Source organism: Aegilops tauschii, chromosome 6 (genome assembly GCF_002575655.3).
Source record: "Aegilops tauschii subsp. strangulata cultivar AL8/78 chromosome 6, Aet v6.0, whole genome shotgun sequence".
Classification (NCBI taxonomy): Eukaryota; Viridiplantae; Streptophyta; class Magnoliopsida; order Poales; family Poaceae; genus Aegilops; species Aegilops tauschii.
The window spans coordinates 215817402-215837416 of NC_053040.3; positions in this window are offsets into that span (position 1 = coordinate 215817402).

A 20015-nucleotide genomic window follows, 5' to 3' on the forward strand; every position below is an offset into this window, starting at 1 on the left:
AAACCGGACCCGATAGCTTAACGGCGTTCCGTTACGGTGGATGCCACGTGTCGGTCACCCTTGACGAAAGGACTTCTATGACGCGTGATTTATCGTCATGGAAGTGGACACTTCCGTGATGATAATTTTGGTAATGTCATGGAACACTTCTACGACAGCACATGTATGACTATCTTGATTCTGTCAAAAAACTGTCATGGATGTACATGCATGACGGAAAATGTGACCTACTGTGACAAACACGTATCATCACGGAAGTGTATTTTTTTGTAGTGATGGATTATACGCACTCTCACCCTTCCACCATTGCTTGCCTCTCTAGTACCACGCAACTTTTGCCGGTACCATAAACCCACCATATACCTTCCATAAAACAGCCACCATACCTACCTATTATGGCATTACTTTTCCTTTTGGAACTTATGCTTATAGACATATGCCTTTTGGTTTATGCATTGCACCTGCTACCTTTCAAAGATGTATAACTGCTAAATTCTCTAATTTTTGTGAAAAGATTGTTGAGGTTTTCATGGATGATTTTTCCATTTATGGAACTTCTTTTGATGATTGCTTAAGCAACCTTGATTGAGTTTTGCGGATATGCGAGCAAACTAATCTTGTCTTGAATAGGGAGAAGTGCCGCTTCACGGTTAATGAAGCTATTGTCTTGAGACATAAAATTTCTAGACGAGGTATTGAGGTGGATAAAGGTAAAGTTGATCTAATTGAGAAAATGCCATGTCCTAAAGGTATCAAAGCAATTCATAGTTTCCTAGGTCATGCTGGAGGTTTATTAAAGACTTCTCTAAAATTTCTAGGCCTCTTACAAATGTTTTACAAAAGGATGTGTCGTTTGTTTTTATGATGATTGTGTAGAAGCTTTGAAACAGTTAAGAAAGCCTAAATGTCTGCACCTATTGTTCAACCACCTGATTGGAACTTGCCTATTGAAATTATGTGTGATGCTAGCGATTATAATTTTGGTGTTGTTCTAGGACAAAGAGTTGATAAGAAGTTAAATATTATCCATTATGCTAGTAAAACTCTACACAGTGCTCAACGAAATTATGGTAGTACTGAAAAAGAATTTTAGCTGTTGTGTTTGCTTGTGATAAATTCAGATCTTATATTATTGATTCTAAAGTGATTGTTCACACTAATCATGCTGCTATAAAATATCTTATGGAAAAGAAAGATGCTAAACTTAGACTCATTAGGTGGGTTCTCCTGTTGCAAGAATTTGATCTACATATTACTCATAGAAAAGGAGCTGAGAACCCCGTAGTTGATAACTGTCTAGGTTGGAAAATATTCTTGATGACCCACTACCTATTGATGATAATTTTCCTGATTAGTAGGTAGTTGCAATAAATGTTCCCCATAACACTCCTGGGTATGCTAACTATGCTAATTATATTGTTGCTAAATATATACCATTTCTCATACCAACAAAAGAAAAAATTCTTCTATGATTCAAGACATTACTTTTTGGATGACGCAAATCTTTACAAATAAGGAGTAGATGGTATTATTAGACATTGTGTACTTGAGCATGCAAAGGAATTCGAAAATGTCTCTCCGAAGCTTATGGAGGACATCATGCGGGAGATAGAACTGCTCATAAGGTATTGTAATATGGTTTTTATTGGCCCACTCCCTTCAAAGATTCCGGTAAGTTTGTTTTATCTTGTGATGAATGTCAAAGAATTGGTAATATTGGTAACACTACTACAGGATGCTGCTAACGCGACACTATGATCAGAGACCCTACGACGAAACTGTGTGCGATGCAATAATCACAAACGGTGGTGTAAAAGAACCATAAAAAAAGGTGCAGAACGTTTGCCATTGCGGAGCCATCAAACACGGTTCGATTTTAGTTGTGTGTGCGATCCAGGGCATATGGTTCAGTCCAATGAACTATTTGTGATGAGGTGGAACAAAAGTAACGGGCAGCCTGATGAAGGCGTGTGCGATATAGAGCATACAGTTCACTCGGATGAACTTTTTGTGATTAGGCAACACAGAAGAAACGGTCAGCCAGATCAAGGTGTGTGTGATTGAGGGCATACGCTTCAGAAGGATAAATTGTTTGCGATTAGGCAACAGAACAGAAACGGGTCAGCCAGATCAAAGTGTCTGCGAATGATGGCATACACTTCACATGGATGAACTCTTTGCGGTTAGCCACAACAAACTGAAACAGTTAGATAGATCAACGTGTGTGTGCTAGACGGGCACACACATTCTAATTAAAAGAATCATGCGCGATGGTAATAACGAGCGCGCACAGTTGTTGGAACAAGACATGTCACTACTGGAATCTGGCATTTTGCCGTCTGCGAGCTGACGACAAAGAGGTTCTTTGTCGTCCGCTTTGAGGAAACAGATGGCAAAGAAAGTGCTGATGGCAAAAAGAGTATTTGCCGTTAGCTGCTTCTTTGCCGTCAGTCAGCTGACGGCAAAGAGCTAAAAGGCAGACGACAAAGAGCCAGGTGGGCCCCACAGGGCATGGTGTGGCTAGGTCAGTTTCTTTGCCGTCTGCTAGCGGACGGCAAAGAGGAGACGTGGGCCAGCCCCAACGGTGCACCCTATGGTGCAAACTCCACGTACGCGGCTGAGAAGGCGTACGTGCCCACGTTACGCCTTCTGGGAATAGTGCCACACTTATAACCGTTAGTAAATTTTGAGCATGCGTCCCGTCACATTCCAAATTGCAAACTTGTTCACACCGATCAAAACCTAAACGGTTTCCCACTTATGAGCGTATTACTACGCGGTTATAAATACTACTACTCCAAGATGACTGCACATTCCTCCTCAACTCCTCATCCACAAAAAGTCAAAAACAAACAAGTCATTCATCATCGTTCCCTTGGCCATGGCCAGCGTGAGTTCTGGGTCGAGAGATTGCCACCAGGGAGAGGTGAGCCTGGAAGCGGAAGCATGAGAGATGCCCCGCCTCGCCGCGAAAGCAGGCAACATGTCCCGCCGCACGGCCATAGCAGCACAGAGGTCCCACCGCGCCGCCGAAGCAGCACGGAGGTCCCGCCGCGCCGTCGACGCAGCAAACTTGGCCAGCCAAGCCGCGGAAGCAGAAGAGATGTCCCGCCGCGCCGCGAATGCAGCAAAGATGTCCTCCCGTGCCGCGGCGGCCTGGGAAAATGTCTCGCGGGCAGGCGAGGACTCTTACAGGCGCATGCATGCCCTCGTCCTTAGTCACATGGATCAGATCTCCAGGTGGGCGAGGTTGCAGGATGACCTGAAAGCCTCGTTTGAACAGTCTACCTGCATCATTCGGCCACTAAATGAGAGCAATGCGAAGCTCCAGGCCGAGCGCAACCTGCTGAGGGCGAAGATCATCAAATGTGCGGAGCAGCACGAGTAGACCACTGCCTTGTTGAAGAGGACCGGTGTCATCCTCGAGAAACTTATGGACGAGAATGCCATGCTGCGCATCGAGCGCAAAAGGTTGGTGGAGGAATCCATGGATGCTCTCAAGCAGCATCTTGAGGACAAGAAAGAGCTCGTCGCCGCTCGCCACGGAGACTAGTTCCCGCGGCCTGCAGCAACGCATCAAGAAAGTAGAGATCAGCGAGCCAGATCGTTGTTTTCCTTCTTCTTTTGCCCTTGTGTATTTCGGGCGTTGCCACATGTGGCTTTTTTTAATTATGATTCTAAATATGTAAGACAATTATTATCCACTGTCATCGGATCTTACATCAAGATCCGTCCAAAACTTTCTTCTCAGATTTTCATTTTTCTCTCTTAAATCTCAATCCAGTGACACATATAGCCACGCCGTAGAACAGGTGCTCGGGCGCCATTAATGGAGACGTTGGGAGGGAGGTGCGCGGCGGGTAGCGGTCATAGGGCTCTCCTCCCGATGAGCCATGCGCAGGGGTCTGATCGCACGCCTCCCGTACTCAAATAGCTACCCCGCACGACACCTCCTAGCCAATAAAAAAGGGGACGTGTGGCCGCACGTAAATGGTAAGTAGAACGCCCACGGTTTCAATAATACTTGTGTTTCTGATTTTTAACGTGACAGCACTTGTTCCAAAATGACTTTGTTGATCGTTAATGTGTGCGCCTTCGCAAATTGGACAGAAAAATTACCACAACATGTTGGTGCTATGTCATGACACCATGCCACGTTTCATGATTTTCAGGCATGTTTTGGAGTTACAGGAAATAAAAAAAACCAAGTTTCTCAATCTTTCAAGCATGTTTGAATTTCACTCCCATCTCTTGCATGGGACCAAGAAATTCACCCAAGGACACACATGTGATTTTTCAAACAACTTTGGTGCACTAGGGCCTGTGCTTCTAGTTCAAATTTGAATTATGCACATTAAATGCGCAGAAACTCAATTAATGCATAAAAAGGCCAAACGAACCCGGAATAATTCCAAAATTTAGCATGGTACTTCTATTTGGTCTAATCTGCCTGTGTAAAAAAATTAAGGGGGGAGAAGGTAGTGTACGTATGTCATTTCGCACACGGAGGTGACACGTTCCCTCTCGGAACCACGAGCCTTCTTGAGGGAAGCTCCGGTTTGCAATAAGCTTACACCAAAGCTTGTCCCAATTCGGCCAAAAAAATTACCGCAGCATGTTGGTGCCATGTCATGACACCATGCCAAGTTTCATGATTTCCAGGCGTGTTTTGGATTTACAGGAATTAAAAAACCAAGTTTCTCAATCTTTCCGGCTGAGCCACGACCGCCAGATGTTTGAATTTCACTCCCGTCTCTTGCATGGGACCTAGAAATTCGCCCAAGGACACACATGTGATTTTTCAAACAAGTTCGGTGCGCTGGAGCCTGTGTTTGTAGTTCAAATTTGAATTATGCACATTAAATGCGCAGAAACTCAATTAATGCATAAAAAAGGCCAAACGAACCCGGAATAATTCCAAAATTTAGTACGGTACTTCTATTTGGCCTAATATGCCTGTGTAAAAAATTAAGGCGGGAGAAGGCAGTGTACGTATGTCGTTTCACACATGGAGGTGACATGTTCCCTCTCGGAACCACGAGCCTTCTTCAGGGAAGCTCTGGTTTGCAAGAAGCTTACACCAAAGCTTGTTACCAATTCGGCCAAAAGAAATACCGCAGCATGTTGGTGCCATGTCATGACACCATGCCAAGTTTCATGATTTTCATGGTGTGTTTTGGATTTACAGGAATTAAAAAACCAAGTTTCTCAATATTTCCGGCCGAGCCATGACGCCCAGATGTTTGAATATCACTCCCTTCTCTTGCATGGGACCAAGATATTCATCCAAGGACACACATGTTATTTTTCAAATAACTTTGGTGCACTGGAGCTTGTGCTTGTAGTTCAAATTTCAATTATGCACATTAAATGCCCAGAATCTCAATTAATGCATAAAAGAGGCCAAACGAACCCGGAATAATTCCACAATTTAGCACGGTACTTCTATTTCGTCTAATTTGCCCATGTAAAAAAATTAAGGCGGGAGAAGGCAGTGTACGTATGTCATTTCGCACACGGAGGTGACACGTTCCCTCTCGGAACCACGAGCCTTCTTGAGGGAAGCTCCGGTTTGCAAGAAGCTTACACCAAAGATTGTCCCAATTCGGCCAAAAAAATTACCGCAGCATGTTGGTGCCATGTCATGACACCATGCTAAGTTTCATGATTTTCAAGTGTGTTTTGGATTTACAGGAATTAAAAAACCAAGTTTCTCAATATTTCCGGCCAAGCCACAACGCCCAGATGTTTGAATTTCACTCCCATCTCTTGCATGGGACCTAGAAATTCACCCAAGGACACACATGTGATTTTTCAAACAACTTTGGTGCACTGGAGCCTATGCTTGTAGTTCAAATCTTAATTATGCAAGTTAAATGCCCAGAAACTCAATTAATGCATAAAAAATGCCAAACGAACCCAGAATAATTCCAAAATTTAGCATGGTACTTCTATTTGGTCTAATATGCCTATGTAAAAAAATTAAGGCGGGAGAAGGCAGTGTACGTATGTTGTTTCGCACACGAAGGTGACACGTTCCATCTCGGAACCACGAGCCTTCTTGAGGGAAGCTCCGGTTTGCAAGAAGCTTACACCAAAGATTGTCCCAATTCGGCAAAAAAAATTACCGCAGCATGTTGGTGCCATGTCATGACACCATGCCAAGTTTCATAATTTTCAGGCGTGTTTTGGATTTACAGGAATTTAAAAACCAAGTTTCTCAATCTTTTCGACCGAGCCACGATGCCCAGATGTATGGATTTCACTCCCATCTCTTGCATGGGACCTAGAAATTCACCCAAGGACACACATGCAATTTTTCAAACAACTTTGGTGCACTAGAGCCTGTGATTGTAGTTCAAATTTGAATTATGCACATTAAATGCGCAGAAACTCAATTAATGCATAAAAAAGGCCAAACGAACCAGGAATAATTCCAAATTTTAGTACGGTACTTCTATTTGGCCTAATATGCCTGTGTAAAAAATTAAGGCGGGAGAAGGCAGTGTACGTATGTCGTTTCACACATGGAGGTGACATGTTCCCTGTCGGAACCACGAGCCTTCTTGAGGGAAGCTCCGGTTTGCAAGAAGCTTACACCAAAGCTTGTTACCAATTCGGCCAAAAGAAATACTGCAGCATGTTGGTGCCATGTCATGACACCATGCCAAGTTTCATGATTTTCAAGGTGTGTTTTGAATTTACAGGAATTAAAAAACCAAGTTTCTCACTATTTCCGGGCGAGCCATGACGCCCAGATGTTTGAATTTCACTCCCTTCTCTTGCATGGGACCAAGGTATTCATCCAAGGACACACATGTTATTTTTCAAATAACTTTCGTGCACTGGAGCTTGTGCTTGTAGTTCAAATTTCAATTATGCACATGAAATGCCCAGAATCTCAATTAATGCATAAAAGAGGCCAAACGAACCCGGAATAATTCCACAATTTAGCACGGTACTTCTATTTCGTCTAATTTTCCCGTGTAAAAAAATTAAGGCGGGAGAAGGCAGTGTACGTATGTCATTTCGCACACGGAGGTGACACGTTCCCTCTCGGAACCACGAGCCTTCTTGAGGGAAGCTCCGGTTTGCAAGAAGCTTACACCAAAGATTGTCCCAATTCGGCCAAAAAAATTACCGCAGCATGTTGGTGCCATGTCATGACACCATGCTAAGTTTCATGATTTTCAAGCGTGTTTTGGATTTACAGGAATTAAAAAACCAAGTTTCTCAATATTTCCGGCCAAGCCACGACGCCCAGATGTTTGAATTTCACTCCCATCTCTTGCATGGGACCTAGAAATTCACCCAAGGACACACATGTGATTTTTCAAACAACTTTGGTGCACTGGAGCCTATGCTTGTAGTTCAAATTTTAATTATGCACATTAAATGCCCAGAAACTCAATTAATGCATAAAAAAGGCCAAACGAACCCAGAATAATTCCAAAATTTAGCACGGTACTTCTATTTGGTCTAATATGCCTATGTAAAAAAATTAAGGCGGGAGAAGGCGGTGTACGTATGTCGTTTCGCACACGAAGGTGACACGTTCCATCTCGGAACCACGAGCCTTCTTGAGGGAAGCTCCGGTTTGCAAGAAGCATACACCAAAGATTGTCCCAATTCGGCAAAAAAATTACCGCAGCATGTTGGTGCCATGTCATGACACCATTCCAAGTTTCATGATTTTCAGGCGTGTTTGGACTTACAGGAATTTAAAAACCAAGTTTCTCAATCTTTCCGACCGAGCCACGATGCCCAGATGTTTGGATTTCACTCCCATCTCTTGCATGGGACCTAGAAATTCACCCAAGGACACACATGCAATTTCTCAAACAACTTTGGTGCACTGGAGCCTGTGATTGTAGTTCAAATTTGAATTATGCACATTAATGCGCAGAAACTCAATTAATGCATAAAAAAGGCCAAACGAACCAGGAATAATTCCAAATTTTAGTACGGTACTTCTATTTGGCCTAATATGCCTGTGTAAAAAATTAAGGCGGGAGAAGGCAGTGTACGTATGTCGTTTCACACATGGAGGTGACATCTTCCCTCTCGGAACCACGAGCCTTCTTCAGGGAAGCTCCGGTTTGCAAGAAGCTTACACCAAAGCTTGTTACTAATTCGGCCAAAAAAAATACCGCAACATGTTGGTGCCATGTCATGACACCATGCCAAGTTTCATGATTTTCAAGGTGTGTTTTGGATTTACAGGAATTAAAAAACCAAGTTTCTCAATATTTCCGGGCGAGCCATGACGCCCAGATGTTCGAATTTCACTCCCTTCTCTTGCATGGGACCAAGATATTCATCCAAGGACACACATGTTATTTTTCAAATAACTTTGGTGCACTGGAGCCTGTGCTTGTAGTTCAAATTTCAATTATGCACATTAAATGCCCAGAATCTCAATTAATGCATAAAAGAGGCCAAACGAACCCGGAATAATTCCACAATTTGGCACGGTACTTCTATTTCGTCTAACTTGCCAGTGTAAAAAAATTAATGCGGGAGAAGGCAGTGTACATATGTCATTTCGCACACGGAGGTGACACGTTCCCTCTCGGAACCACGAGCCTTCTTGAGGGAAGCTCCGGTTTGCAAGAAGCTTACACCAAAGATTGTCCCAATTCGGCCAAAGAAATTACCGCAGCATGTTGGTGCCATGTCATGACACCATGCTAAGTTTCATGATTTTCAAGCGTGTTTTGGATTTACAGGAATTAAAAAACCAAGTTTCTCAATATTTCCGGCCAAGCCACGACGCCCAGATGTTTGAATTTCACTCCCATCTCTTTCATGGGACCTAGAAATTCAGCCAAGGACACACATGTGATTTTTCAAACAACTTTGGTGCACTGGAGCCTATGCTTGTAGTTCAAATTTTAATTATGCACATTAAATGCCCAGAAACTCAATTAATGCATAAAAAAGGCCAAACGAACCCAGAATAATTCCAAATTTTAGCACGGTACTTCTATTTGGTCTAATATGCCTATGTAAAAAAATTAAGGCGGGAGAAGGCAGTGTACGTATGTTGTTTCGCACACGAAGGTGACACGTTCCATCTCGGAACCACGAGCCTTCTTGAGGGAAGCTCCAGTTTGCAAGAAGCTTACACCAAAGATTGTCCCAATTCGGCAAAAAAAATTACCGCAGCATGTTGGTGCCATGTCATGACACCATGCCAAGTTTCATAATTTTCAGGCGTGTTTTGGATTTACAGGAATTTAAAAACCAAGTTTCTCAATCTTTCCGACCGAGCCACGATGCCCAGATGTATGGATTTCACTCCCATCTCTTGCATGGGACCAAGAAATTCACCCAAGGACACACATGCAATTTTTCAAACAACTTTGGTGCACTGGAGCCTGTGATTGTAGTTCAAATTTGAATTATGCACATTAAATGCGCAGAAACTCAATTAATGCATAAAAAAGGCCAAACGAACCAGGAATAATTCCAAATTTTACTACGGTACTTCTATTTGGCCTAATATGCCTGTGTAAAAAATTAAGGCGGGAGAAGGCAGTGTACGTATGTCGTTTCACACATGGAGGTGACATGTTCCCTCTCGGAACCACGAGCCTTCTTTAGGGAAGCTCCGGTGTGCAAGAAGCTTACACCAAAGCTTGTTACTAATTCGGCCAAAAAAAATACCGCAACATGTTGGTGCCATGTCATGACACCATGCCAAGTTTCATGATTTTCAAGGTGTGTTTTGGATTTACACGAATTAAAAAACCAAGTTTCTCAATATTTCCGGGCGAGCCATGACGCCCAGATGTTTGAATTTCACTCCCTTCTCTTGCATGGGACCAAGATATTCATCCAAGGACACACATGTTATTTTTCAAATAACTTTGGTGCACTGGAGCCTGTGCTTGTAGTTCAAATTTCAATTATGCACATTAAATGCCCATAATCTCAATTAATGCATAAAAGAGGCCAAACGAACCCGGAATAATTCCACAATTTGGCACGGTACTTCTATTTCGTCTAATTTGCCAGTGTAAAAAAATTAAGGCGGGAGAAGGCAGTGTACGTATGTCATTTCGCAAACGGAGGTGACACGTTCCCTCTCGGAACCACGAGCCTTCTTGAGGGAAGCTTCGGTTTGCAAGAAGCTTACACCAAAGATTGTCCCAATTCGGCCAAAAAAATTACCGCAGCATGTTGGTGCCATGTCATGACACCATGCTAAGTTTCATGATTTTCAAGCGTGTTTTGGATTTACAGGAATTAAAAAACCAAGTTTCTCAATATTTCCGGCCAAGCCACGACGCCCAGATGTTTGAATTTCACTCCCATCTCTTGCATGGGACCTAGAAATTCACCCAAGGACACACATGTGATTTTTCAAACAACTTTGGTGCACTGGAGCCTATGCTTGTAGTTCAAATTTTAATTATGCACATTAAATGCCCAGAAACTCAATTAATGCATAAAAAAGGCCAAACGAACCCAGAATAATTCCAAATTTTAGCACGGTACTTCTATTTGTTCTAATATGCCTATGTAAAAAAATTAAGGCGGGAGAAGGCAGTGTACGTATGTTGTTTCGCACACGAAGGTGACACGTTCCATCTCGGAACCACGAGCCTTCTTGAGGGAAGCTCCGGTTTGCAAGAAGCTTACACCAAAGATTATCCCAATTCGGCAAAAAAATTACCGCAGCATGTTGGTGCCATGTCATGACACCATGCCAAGTTTCGTAATTTTCAGGCGTGTTTTGGATTTACAGGAATTTAAAAACCAAGTTTCTCAATCTTTCCGACCGAGCCACGATGCCCAGATGTTTGGATTTCACTCCCATCTCTTGCATGGGACCTAGAAATTCACCCAAGGACACACATGCGATTTTTCAAACAACTTTGGTGCACTGGAGCCCGTGATTGTAGTTCAAATTTGAATTATGCACATTAAATGCGCAGAAACTCAATTAATGCATAAAAAAGGCCAAACGAACCCGGAATAATTCCAAAATTTAGTACGGTACTTCTATTTGGCCTAATATGCCTGAGTAAAAAATTAAGGCGGGAGAAGGCAGTGTACGTATGTCGTTTCACACATGGAGGTGACATGTTCCCTCTCGGAACCACGAGCCTTCTTCAGGGAAGCTCCGGTTTGCAAGAAGCTTACAGCAAAGCTTGTTACCAATTCGGCCAAAAAAATACCGCAGCATGTTGGTGCCATGTCATGACACCATGCCAAGTTTCATGATTTTCAAGGTGTGTTTTGGATTTACAGGAATTAAAAAACAAAGTTTCTCAATATTTCCGGCCGAGCCACGACGCCCAGATGTTTGAATTTCACTCCCTTCTCTTGCATGGGACCAAGATATTCATCCAAGGACACACATGTTATTTTTCAAATAACTTTGGTGCACTGGAGCCTGTGCTTGTAGTTCAAATTTCAATTATGCACATTAAATGCCCAGAATCTCAATTAATGCATAAAAGAGGCCAAACGAACCCGGAATAATTCCACAATTTAGCACGGTACTTCTATTTCGTCTATTTTGCCCGTGTAAAAAAATTAAGGCGGGAGAAGGCAGTGTACGTATGTCATTTCGCACACGGAGGTGACACGTTCCCTCTCGGAACCACGAGCCTTCTTGAGGGAAGCTCCGGTTTGCAAGAAGCTTACACCAAAGATTGTCCCAATTCGGCCAAAAAAATTACCGCAGCATGTTGGTGCCATGTCATGACACCATGCTAAGTTTCATGATTTTCAAGCGTGTTTTGGATTTACAGGAATTAAAAAACCAAGTTTCTCAATATTTCCGGCCAAGCCACGACGCCCAGATGTTTGAATTTCACTCCCATCTCTTGCATGGGACCTAGAAATTCACCCAAGGACACACATGTGATTTTTCAAACAACTTTGGTGCACTGGAGCCTATGCTTGTAGTTCAAATTTTAATTATGCACATTAAATGCCCAGAAACTCAATTAATGCATAAAAAGGCCAAACGAACCCAGAATAATTCCAAAATTTAGCACGGTACTTCTATTTGGTCTAATATGCCTATGTAAAAAAATTAAGGCGGGAGAAGGCAGTGTACGTATGTTGTTTCGCACACGAAGGTGACACGTTCCATCTCGGAACCACGAGCCTTCTTGAGGGAAGCTCCGGTTTGCAAGAAGCTTACACCAAAGATTGTCCCAATTCGGCAAAAAAATTACCGCAGCATGTTGGTGCCGTTTCATGACACCATGCCAAGTTTCATAATTTTCAGGCGTGTTTTGGATTTACAGGAATTTAAAAACCAAGTTTCTCAATCTTTCCGACCGAGCCACGATGCCCAGATGTTTGGATTTCACTCCCATCTCTTGCATGGGACCTAGAAATTCACCTAAGGACACACATGCGATTTTTCAAACAACTTTGGTGCACTGGAGCCCGTGATTGTAGTTCAAATTTGAATTATGCACATTAAATGCGCAGAAACTCAATTAATGCATAAAAAAGGCCAAACGAACCCGGAATAATTCCAAAATTTAGTACGGTACTTCTATTTGGCCTAATATGCCTGAGTAAAAAATTAAGGCGGGAGAAGGCAGTGTACGTATGTCGTTTCACACGTGGAGGTGACATGTTCCCTCTCAGAACCACGAGCCTTCTTCAGGGAAGCTCCGGTTTGCAAGAAGCTTACAACAAAGCTTGTTACCAATTCGGCCAAAAAAAATACCGCAGCGTGTTGGTGCCATGTCATGACACCATGCCAAGTTTCATGATTTTCAAGGTGTGTTCTGGATTTACAGGAATTAAAAAACCATGTTTCTCAATATTTCCGGCCGAGCCATGACGCCCAGATGCTTGAATTTCACTCCCTTCTCTTGCATGGGACCAAGATATTCATCCCAGGACACACATGTTATTTTTCAAATAACTTTGCTGCACTGGAGCTTGTGCTTGTAGTTCAAATTTCAATTATGCACATTAAATGCCCAGAATCTCTATTAATGCATAAAAGAGGCCAAACGAACCCGGAATAATTCCACAATTAAGCACGGTACTTCTATTTCATCTAATTTGCCCGTGTAAAAAAACTAAGGCGGGAGAAGGCAGTGTACGTATGTCATTTCGCACACGGAAGTGACACGTTCCCTCTCGGAACCACGAGCCTTCTTGAGGGAAGCTCCGGTTTGCAAGAAGCTTACACCAAAGATTGTCCCAATTCGGCCAAAAAAATTACCGCAGCATGTTGGTGCCATGTCATGACACCATGCTAAGTTTCATGATTTTCAAGCGTGTTTTGGATTTACAGGAATTAAAAAACCAAGTTTCTCAATATTTCCGGCCAAGCCACGACGCCCAGATGTTTGAATTTCACTCCCATCTCTTGCATGGGACCTAGAAATTCACCCAAGGACACACATGTGATTTTTCAAACAACTTTGGTGCACTGGAGCTTATGCTTGTAGTTCAAATTTTAATTATGCACATTAAATGCCCAGAAACTCAATTAATGCATAAAAAGGCCAAACGAACCCAGAATAATTCCAAAATTTAGCACGGTACTTCTATTTGGTCTAATATGCCTATGTAAAAAAATTAAGGCAGGAGAAGGCAGTGTACGTATGTTGTTTCGCACACGAAGGTGACACGTTCCATCTCGGAACGACGAGCCTTCTTGAGGGAAGCTCCGGTTTGCAAAAAGCTTACACCAAAGATTGTCCCAATTCGGCAAAAAAATTACCGTAACATGTTGGTGCCATGTCATGACACCATGCCAAGTTTGATAATTTTCAGGCGTGTTTTGGATTTACAGGAAATTAAAAACCAACTTTCTCAATCTTTCCGACCGAGCCACGATGCCTAGATGTTTGGATTTCACTCCCATCTCTTGCATGGGACCTAGAAATTCACCCAAGGACACACATGCGATTTTTCAAACAACTTTGGTGCACTGGAGCCCGTGATTGTAGTTCAAATTTGAATTATGCACATTAAATGCGCAGAAACTCAATTAATGCATAAAAAAGGCCAAACGAACCCGGAATAATTCCAAAATTTAGTACGGTACTTCTATTTGGCCTAATATGCCTGAGTAAAAAATTAAGGCGGGAGAAGGCAGTGTACGTATGTCGTTTCACACATGGAGGTGACATGTTCCCTCTCGGAACCACGAGCCTTCTTCAGGGAAGCACCGGTTTGCAAGAAGCTTACAGCAAAGCTTGTTACCAATTCGGCCAAAAAAATACCGCAGCATGTTGGTGCCATGTCATGACACCATGCCAAATTTCATGATTTTCAAGGTGTGTTTTGGATTTACAGGAATTAAAAAACCAAGTTCCTCAATATTTCCGGCCGAGCCACGACGCCCAGATGTTTGAATTTCACTCCCTTCTCTTGCATGGGACCAAGATATTCATCCAAGGACACACATGTTATTTTTCAAATAACTTTGGTGCACTGGAGCCTGTGCTTGTAGTTCAAATTTCAATTATGCACATTAAATGCCCAGAATCTCAATTAATGCATAAAAGAGGCCAAACGAACCCGGAATAATTCCACAATTTAGCACGGTACTTCTATTTCGTCTAATTTGCCCGTGTAACAAAATTAAGGCGGGAGAAGGCAGTGTACGTATGTCATTTCGCACACGGAGGTGACACGTTCCCTCTCGGAACCACGAGCCTTCTTGAGGGAAGCTCCGGTTTGCAAGAAGTTTACACCAAAGATTGTCCCAATTCGGCCAAAAAAATTACCGCAGCATGTTGGTGCCATGTCATGACACCATGCTAAGTTTCATGATTTTCAAGCGTGTTTTGGATTTACAGGAATTAAAAAACCAAGTTTCTCAATATTTCCGGCCAAGCCACGACGCCCAGATGTTTGAATTTCACACCCATCTCTTGCATGGGACCTAGAAATTCACCCAAGGACACACATGTGATTTTTCAAACAACTTTGGTGCACTGGAGCCTATGCTTGTAGTTCAAATTTTAATTATGCACATTAAATGCCCAGAAACTCAATTAATGCATAAAAAGGCCAAACAAACCCAGAATAATTCCAAAATTTAGCACGGTACTTCTATTTGGTCTAATATGCCTATGTAAAAAATTAAGGCGGGAGAAGGCAGTGTACGTATGTCGTTACGCACACGAAGGTGACACGTTCCATCTCGGAACCACGAGCCTTCTTGAGGGAAGCTCCGGTTTGCAAGAAGTTTACACCAAAGATTGTCCCAGTTCGGCAAAAAAATTACCGCAGCATGTTGGTGCCATGTCATGACACCATGCCAAGTTTCATGATTTTCCGGCGTGTTTTGGATTTACAGGAATTTAAAAACCAAGTTTCTCAATCTTTCCGACCGAGCCACGATGCCCAGATGTTTCGATTTCACTCCCATCTCTTGCATGGGACCTAGAAATTCACCCAAGGACACACATGCAATTTTTCAAACAACTTTGGTGCACTGGAGCCTGTGATTGTAGTTCAAATTTGAATTATGCACATTAAATGCCCAGAAACTCAATTATTACATAAAAAAGGCCAAACGAACACGGAATAATTCCAAAATTTAGCACGGTACTTCTATTTGGCGTAATCTGACTGTGTAAAAAAATTAAGGCGGGAGAAGGCAGTGTACGTATGTCGTTTCGCACACGGAGGTGACACGTTCCCTCTCGGAACCACGAGCCTTCTTGAGGGAAGCTCCGGTTTGCAAGAAGCTTACACCAAAGCTTGTCCCAATTCGGCCAAAAAAATTACTGCAGCATGTTGGTACCATATCATGACACCATGCCAAGTTTCATGACTTTCAGGCGTGTTTTGGATTTACTAGAATTTAAAAACCAAGTTTTTGAATCTTTCCGGCCGAGCCACGAAGCCCAGATGTTTGAATTTCTCTCCCATCTTTTGCATGGGACCTAGAAATTCACCCAAGGACACACATGTGATTTTTCAAACAACTTTGGTGCATTGGAGCATGTGCTTGTAGTTCAAATTTGAATTATGCACATTAAATGCCCAGAAACTCAATTAATGCATAAAAATGCCAAACGAACCCGGAATAATTCCAAATTTAAACACGACACTCATGTACTATTTTCATGTTCATTGTACGTAAATGTTCTAGCAATTCAAACACCATCCTTTCCCTCCGTAACACAATTTTGTCTTTCAAAACATAATGAAAAAATCAGGTATACCACAAACAGTTTACTAGAAAGAATCGTGTGGGATGCGATATAAAATATCTTGGCGCACTGTCTTGTCTGGCTTACGCAGGAAGCTTCGTCGTTTACAATCCACCGCCCCCGCTTGAACCACACTTGCACGCCAGTTTCTCGCGGCACCGAGCGAAATGTTTTGGCCACCGCGGAAATATCTATCTCTGCACCCCCTCCCACCTACCAAAAACCATATTTCCACTGTTCCTCCTTGCTTTCCAAGTTCAAACCTTCACTGCTGCTTCCTGGGAGCTCATCCTCCTTGCCAGCGACCCTTCTTCTTGCAGCGCCGCCTCCTCGCCGGCTACCCTTCTTCTTGCAGCGCCGCCTCCTCACCGGCGACCATTCTTGTTGCAGCGCCGCCTCCTCGCCGGCGACCCTTCTTCCTAATGCGCAGCCTCCTCGCCACCGACCCTTCTTCTTGCTGCGCGGCCTTGTCGATATGGTCAGGTAATCCACACCCCACCCACACCATCCTCCTCCTTTCCCGTCCCAGATGCCCCGACCGAAGGAGCGACACCTTCCACCGAAATCACTGGCCCCTCCTCCAATTAAGCGCCGCCCACAGCCATTTTACACGCAGTATAACGTGGAGCTGAGTAGCATGCGGCCGCACGCGCGAACAAGGTCGCTATGGCTGCCATGCGTGTCGACCGCCAGATCTTGGAGGAGCACCTCGTCTTCGAGGCCACCGTCGACACCGCCACGCGGTTGTCTACTTTAAAATACAGTTCATGATGTTTTCTCGAGGCCACCGCCAGTGCCTTCTAGTGATTTGTCCTCTATAATGTTAATACACAATCTGATGTTTAGTTAACAGTTTGGTCCTCTGAAATGTAATGTTTAGTTAACACTTTGGTCTAACAATTGCTACATTTCATAGTACTGTTCTCAAGCATTCTTTGTTTTGTTAACTGTCTTATCTTCTAGTACATGTTTATATTCTGCAATGTCGTGCTCAGTTAACTGTTTTGGTTCATTTGGTCTGTTGTCCATTTAACTGTTTGGTTCAGTTCTGTAATTTGATTTTCATTTGTTGTGGGTACAATTTTGTATTGTTATGCATGTGACCCCAATCGAATTTGGCTGTATTCAATACATATTCTACTGATAGTATGGCAACTCTCAGTTAACTTGATCAAAATCTTCCTTATGTGTGTTGCAAGGAAACAATGGGAGACACTGCGGTTTACCATCAAGGTTTGTTCAAGCAGGGTCCTTTGGCTAATAGCACATTATTGTGCAGTTGCAGGAATCATTCTAATATTTAGGTTTCTTACAATTTGGTCTTGCACATGTAGGTCCTGCTGTCAGAGGCTTAGACCCACTGTTTGATCCATTTTGCATATGGGGAAATGAGATGTCCATGAATATCAGTCAAGTCAATAAACTCAGAAAGATTGTTAGGATGAAGAAACTTGTGACAAATAACAGAAAGATCTTTGTTTGCACAATGAAGAAGACATCAGTCAACTATAGGATGGTACCAACTCTTTTACCTTGTTTTTACCCCTTGCGCCATTTCCAAACTTACAACAGTGATTTATGCATAGGTTTGTTTTCAGTACTTTTCAAAGCAATACACCGATGATTACCTCTCAAACCACCTGCATGGTCAAGAGGCGAGGAAGGTATTCATTCAACACCCACGGTACAATATTGAAGTCTTGCTGAAGAGGACGAAGGTTGGGCGGGCAATTATCCATAGCTACTGGCCTAAAGTTGCAAGGACATTCAACATCACTAAAGGCTCAATATTTGCCTTCTGCTTTTGCAGTTTCCTAGATTAGATTCAGCTGTCTATTTACCATGTATGATGCTACTTTCCAAAGGTTTTTGATGCTGCATGTGAAAATTGGTGCTATTGTGTAATGGTGTAACTGAGTGCCGAAGCTATCTGATGTAATTCGATTATGAAATCCTGGTTGCTTTTATATGGATAAGAAATATCTGGCGTGTTTTATAAGAAATATCAGTTTGATTAGTACATAGATTATCAATAATAGGCTAATTACCCTGCTTATTGGGATTTTCTATTGCAAACGGTTACTCAGACAGCACCGTGGGCGATGAACTCAAACAACCCACACGGTTTCTAGAAAGTAGGCGTGTTCGATCAGCTAACAATCACACATGTCTTCCGGCAGCGAACTGTTTGCGTTAGGCCACCTTGCACAAACATTTCCACACAAAGAACTATGTGGGATGTACATACCTATGGAAATGATTTTCTGGGATTTACCGTGTGGGATGCACATACCTAAGGAAATGATTTCTGGGATTCACCGTGTGGGATGTACATACCTACAGAAATGATTTCTGGGATTCACCGTGTGGGATGTACATACCTATAGAAATGATTTATGGGATTCACCATGTGGGATGTACATACCAACGGAAATGATTGGGTTTCGATGCCTCGCCCAATCGCACATGGCCCCAACCTGGGTCCCAGGAGGGCCTATCCCCGAGGATTTCTGGGTCGTGTGGGAAGGACCCCCTATCACCCACACTCACTTGGCGACGGTTCCAAATGCCATCGCGGAAAGGGGTTGAAAACTGTTTGTTTAGCACGTCGTTGTACCAGTGTAAGCGTCAGAAAATGCCTATGAATTATTCTCTTGCTGTTGAACCATTTGACGTTTGGGGTTTTGATTACATGGGACCTTTTCCTTCCTCTAATGGGTATACAAATATTTTGGTTGTTGTTTATTATGTTACTAAGTGGGTAGAAGCTATTCCAACTAGTAATGCTGATCACAACACCTCTATTAAAATGCTTAAGGAAGTTATTTTCCCAAGGTTTGGAGTCCCTATATATTTAATGATTGATGGTGGTTCACACTTTATTCATGGTGCTTTCCAAAAAATGCTTGCTAAGTATGATGTTAACCATAGAATTGCATCACCCTATCATCCTGAGTCTAGTGGTCAAGTTGATCTTGTCAATAGGCCCTGAAAGAACTGGTCTAAGAAATTAGATGATGCCCTTTGGGCTTACAGAACAACTTATAAAAATCCTATGTGTATGTCTCCTTATAAAATGGTTTATGGAAAAGCTTGTCATTTGCCTCTTGAGTTAGAACATAAAGCATATTGGGTAATTAAAGAACTCAACTATGATTTCAAACATGCCAGTGAAAAGAGGTAATTTGATGTTAGCTCACTAGATGAATGAAGAACCCAAGCTTATGAAAATGCCAAGTTGTTTAAAGAAAAAGTTAAAATATCGCATGATAAAAGAATCCAAAAGTGTGATTTCAAAGTGGGTGAATATGTCCTTTTGTACAACTCTCGTTTCAAATTCTTTGCAGGAAAACTTCTCTCCAAATGGGAAGGACCTTATGTTATAGAAGAAGTTTATCGTTCTGGAGGTATCAAAATAAATAATGCCGAAGGTACTAACCCGAAGGTTGTCAATGGGATAAGAATTAAACACTATATCTCAGGTACGCCTCTTAATATTGAAAGCAATGTTATTCAAACCATGACACCGGAGGAACACATAAAAGAATCCTTCCTTAACACTCCAGAATCATGAAAAAAGAGGAGGTACGTGATACAGTAAGTAAACGGACTCGAAAAATGCACAAAAATATTGTTTGTCAGTTTTGGAATATTTAAAAAAATAGGAAAATAAGAAACAACGAGGAAGGCAACCCTGGTGGGCACAAGACAACGGGGCGCGCCTGCTTGTGCCCACCTCGGGTACCTTCCAGACTTTGTTTTTCTCCCGTTTGCTTGTTTCCCAAGATAAAAATATTTACATACCCCCCGAACCCATTGTCCACCGTATCGCAGAGAAATCTTTTTTTCTTA